Source organism: Neofelis nebulosa, chromosome 2, assembly GCF_028018385.1.
Source record: "Neofelis nebulosa isolate mNeoNeb1 chromosome 2, mNeoNeb1.pri, whole genome shotgun sequence".
Classification (NCBI taxonomy): Eukaryota; Metazoa; Chordata; class Mammalia; order Carnivora; family Felidae; genus Neofelis; species Neofelis nebulosa.
Genome location: NC_080783.1, coordinates 60,081,878 through 60,087,281, shown reverse-complemented (window position 1 = coordinate 60,087,281; position 5,404 = coordinate 60,081,878). Strand labels below are relative to the sequence as shown.

Genomic DNA, 5,404 nt, shown 5'->3' with positions numbered 1-5,404 from the left:
GAGGAAGTTAAGTGAAAATAAGGAGGCTTAATTCCCACAAAAAAGCTTTTAATATCACACAGTATCAGGATTAGGAAAATGGACACTGTAGCCAGAATGCCTGTAGTTGATCCTGGTCACATGACCTCAGTAAACATCTTTACCTCATCTGCCTCAATTTCTTCATCTGCAAATGGGACTAATATTTGGTAACTTCCCAGTGGGGTTCCTGTGAGTTTTAAATAAGTTAATACATGAAAAGTGCTTGGAACACAACCTAGCACATGATAAGTGCTCAATATATGATAGATATTATTATTATTATTATTATTATTATTTTAGACGGAATAGGTACTTTGATCGCTGGCAAAGCTAGTAAAATTGTGCAAAATCTAATGTGGATAGCCTATGTTTAGAAAAAAATTTTCACTCTCAGTTGAGTGTTCCTAAGCAAGGAGGGGGCTCACAGGACACAGGCAGTAGGGAGTGGAGAGCAGCTGACAGTTTCTTCTCCTTGCTTCAGGGCCATGCAAAAACTTCAGTTGTTTTGCTTTTTGTCTCTGGATGCTGCTGGGAACTTCGGTAGATACTGGAGACAAGTTCAGAGTTTTATCCTGTTGACCAGCAGTTTACATTCCTGGCCAGGACCAAAGGCTAGGATTTTAGCAAGAAACGACACTCTGAGCCTGGACTTGGACAGCAGCAAGATCTTTGACTTTGGGTACAGAAGGGTTGCTGCACATTTTCTTCCTTTCCTCCCTCACCTCTTCTTTCCTCCCCGTTTTCCTTTCTTCTTTTCTTTCTTTATCATTCTTTCTCTCCTTTTTAGCATTTCAGTTATTTTTAGTTAAAGAAAAATAGCCTTTTCCAAGGGTGACAAATTGAACAGAAGGAAGCATGGTGTGGGCTGCTCAGAGCTCTTGCTTCAGGATTTGGAGGCGAAGAAAGAAGGCCCTCCCAAGAACTCAGGGTGATTGGCCAGCAGAGGGATGACTTTGATGACTTTGGTCACTGGATTTGTCGAAGTAGGCTCTAAAGGTGATTTTCACCTGTGAGTTTGTTGACATGATTAATATTATAATTCTTGGAGGCTATTCAATTAAGGAATGAGGCAGGAAGCCAAGAGCGTGGATTCAGTTGGATTCTGAATCACACTCAGGAAATCGTCTTAATCTGGTATAACCATAATTTCATTTTTCTTGGGGCAAATTCAAAGGAAGTTGAGGTCATTCTGGGGGTCAATTTCATGCATGGTGCTCCGGGCATTTAGGTGAGGTTGTGCATGAAGTTGGCATACTGTGCGTTGGTGGGATTGTCCATGGTGCTCTTGATGGGAAGGCCTGTCCTCACCACCATGATTCCCTGTACTCCTTTCTGTCTCTGAAGTGGCTTCAGAGTCTCCTCTACCTCTGCCATCTCCCACTGATTGGGTAGTTCTGTGACACTGGCACTCGGCCACTCATTCTCTTTCTTTTAAAAAATTATCAGTTCTAAAAACAGATCCCTTTATCTCCCTGTTCGATCAGTAAAAAGCATCGGGTAAAAATGGATTCAGTTAACTAGAACATTAATTCTATTGCTAATGTAGCGAACAGCACACGCTGCTTGTTCAGTGTTGATGTTCTGCAGTATGTATGGTAGTACTGTGGGGTCTCCCTGGGAGATGAACCCCCAAACATGCACAGACACAGAGTTCTTCTCCACTTTTCCCCCTCCCCCCTCCCCCCTCCTCCTCCTCCAGCCTGCCGAGGGGTAGGGGTGTTGAAGGAGAAGTTGCTAGCTCTTTTGCTTAAGATTCCTCACCTTACTCCAGCTTGGAGGGCCCCTTAGAGACCCTGGGCTCTGAAGGGATGCATTTCTTCTATTTTTATCAGCTTTCACTTAGCAACTGCATTAGATTACAACATTCTTTGTAGCAACATTAAATATCAGAATAAAAATGATTTTCAAAAATACCCCTCATGTCTTCTCTTATAACTTGGACCACATTTTGAGTGCATACAGCTAAGTCCAAGGCATTCTTTCTTTGGCTGTATGTTCAGATGTCTTGTCTTCATTATGGAACAGCCCCACACAAGCCACAAATTGCTCATATTTCACTTTTACGTCTTTCAGTTCACTTAGTATATTATTCTTAACTCATCTATTAAAATTCTTGACTAAGTTTCCTTTAATTCTTGACTCTACACTTTGATATCCCCTCTGCCCTAAAGCTTATACTCATTTTCTCCTTAAAGAAATACAGTAGGCCTAAATGATCTTGTTTCTGTGTATATTCCCCCCATGATAGGTTGTTCTTTTAGTGACTACCAGTCCTGGGCTCTCCACCTACCTTAGGATAGAGAAACTTAAATGTCATTGCCCATGTTTGGTCGAGGACCAGTAAATCTGATAAGTCACAATTAAGTCATCAGACCAGGAACCAAGAAAAAGGGCTTAAAAATGAAGGATGAAGCCATCTTTTATTAGAATATAGGTTCTTGGGGTCTGGATGGATCTCAGAAATAAATGAGATGTGTCTGGGCGTTTGCTAGATGAAGAAACCAAAGACCTAGGAGGTTACTTTTCCTGGTCAAGTGCCACACAAACAGTGGTGGAGTTAGAACTGAAGTCTAAGTGGGGCACCTGGGTGGCTCAGTTAGTTAAGTGCCCAACTCTTGATCTCAGCTCAGGTCACGATCGTCCAGCTCTTTATCTTGGCTCAGGTCATGATCTCACGGCTCATTGGTTTGAGACCCACATTGGACTCTGTGCTGACAGCCCCAGGCCTGCTTGGGATTCTCTTTCTCACCCTCACTCTCTGTCCCTCCCTGGCGCGTGCGCGCTCTCTCTCTCTCTCTCTCTCTCTCTCTCAAAATAAATCAATAAAAAAAAAAGAACTGAAGTCTACGTTTCTGGACATCTAGCATAGCACTTTCATTCATTCATTTATTCATTATCTTCCTTCCTTCCTTCCTTCCTTCAGTATTTATTCATGCCTATCGTGTACATGTTTTCATAATAAACAGGGGACCAATAGTAATTTATTTTTGGAATTAAACACATGGACAAACGTGATCTGACAAGTAGGAGAGTACTAAATAGACACATAGAAATAAGAACAACTCTGGAAAATCTGATTAGGGTGGTCACTGTCACTATAGTGTAACAGTTCGTTGTAACACACACCACACCACCTTTGCTGTCATACTATAGAATCTTGATCCAAAACAAGGCAAAAAGAACCAAAGGACAATAACAAAGTACACATACACTTTCAAACCCATACACAGAGATGGAGCTGCCTTAGATGTAATACGGCAGACAATTAGTACACTGACATTTTGGCAAAATTTCCAGGCATTTCCATAAACCCTTTTTGGATTCTTTTTCCCTCCAGCTCAGCAAGACGGTCACATTCTTCTGGGCCTCAGACAAACAATAGCCTCCAAATGACATTTAAGAACAACCCCCTAGCATGACAACGGAGGCTCAACCCGTCTCGGAAAAAGGAAGGTCACCATATGCCCCGTGCTCTTTGTGCACGGCCTCGCTGCCATTTTACAGCTGCCTTAGCCTTTTTATTTTACTTTGGAAGACAAGGGCTCAACTAAAATGCACAAAGGGATTTAGGATTAAGCATCATCTTCTGTCTCTCTAACCTGTAACCTCTTTCATCCTAACAAAGGTGGGAGGAGCTGAAGAGAGAGCTGGGGCTAGCAGGAGGAGGGCCAGGAGGAAACCAGCAGACAATGGTGGGGGGTGCAGGGGAGAGAGCCATCTTTTCTAAACTTGCTGTCCCTCTCACCCTCATTTTTTCTTCATCATACAGAAGCACCATCTGTTCACAGACTCGATGTGTCTGCATTTGTTTTCCTCAGTAACAGCTTATATAGGAAGCAGATTATGAAGGGAGCAAATATGCCACCAACTGGATCAGTGACTGTACATTGTTCATGCCCCTTAAAACTTTGCAGAAACACTGCAGCAGGCTCTGTGTGGGTCCTGACCCGTTCCTGGCTCCGGTGTGCTGACCTTGATTAGCACCACCTGACTTGGTTTAGCCCCTTTTATGCTAAAACCCCTCAGGGTTTATGCACTTGATTTATACTGTATTTTAAAGTAGGCTTCAATGATGTTTTCAAAATTTTTTCTAGTGTGCTAGCTTCACAAGAGCATAAACAATTTGAGAACAGGGAATTTTCTGTCTGTTTGTTTGCTGTATGCCCTTTTCTCTGGTCAACCACACAATTGACTTTATAATATGTTGACATTTGGCAAAATTTCCAGGCATTCTTTTAAACATGTAGACTTATTTGATCATACTTTCAGAGCTAAAGTGAGAATAAGTTACAAGAGAGAGAAGTGGTTATAGATATCAAAATACCACTTTTTGCTACCTCAAAATAGAAAAGATATACTGTACATTTTTAGGCATCCCTGAAGGAATGATCCAGGTACAGTGATCTTCACAATGGGTCAGAGTATGTCCCAGTTATGTGACTCTGACATGCAAAAAGGCCTACATACAATTCCATACAGCTGATATACTCAAGACTACATCCTCAAATATCATTGGACATTTTAGTTATTTAAAAATTTTCAGTTATGCATAATGCTGCGTCAAATCTTTGAGCATGGAGCTTTTTCTATTTTTAGAATTTTCTTAGGCTGTATTATAGGAAGTGGAAGTATAAAATCAAATGAGTGGTTTTGTTTTTGTTTTTGTTTTTTTAATTTAAATTCAAGTTAACATATAGCATAGTATTGGTTTTAGGAGTAGAATTCAGTGATTCATCACTTACATACAATACCTCTGGCTCATTCCAGCAAGTGCCCTCCTTAATGCCCATCACCCATTTAGCCCATCCCCTCACCCAACATCCTCCAGCAACCTTCAGCTTGTTCTCTGTATTTAAGGGTCTCTTATGGTTTGCTTCCCTCTCTCTTTTTATCTTATTTTATTTTTCCTTCCCTTCCTCTATGTTCATCTGTTTTGTTTCTTAAATTCCACATAAGTGAAACCGTACATTTTTCTCTGACTGACTTATTTTGCTTAGCGTAATGTACTTTATCCACGTTCTAGCCACGTTATTTCATTCTTTTTGATCACTGAGTAATATTCCATTGTATATATACACCACATCTTGTTTATCCCTTCATTAGTCAGTGAACACTTGGACTCTTTCCATAATTTGGCTATTGCTGATAGCGCTGCTATAAACATTGGGTGCATGTGTCCCTTCAAATCAGCATTTTTGTATCCTTTGGATAAATACCTAGTAGTGCGATTGCTGGATCATAGGGTGGTTCTGTTTTTAATTTTTTGAGGAATCTCCATACTATTTTCCAGAGTGGCTGCACCAGTTTGCATTCCCACCAGCCATGCAAAAGTGTCTCCCTTTCAAATAAGCGATATTTTGAATTTAATTTTCAAACTCTACTA

At 40.9% G+C, this 5,404-nt stretch overlaps 1 pseudogene; it reads right to left on the bottom strand.

Moving 5' to 3' along the window:
- Window positions 1-1,078: 1,078 nt before the first annotated feature.
- On the bottom strand, window positions 1,079-1,395 carry LOC131490439 (dynein light chain roadblock-type 1-like; annotated as a pseudogene).
- Window positions 1,396-5,404: the final 4,009 nt, after the last annotated feature.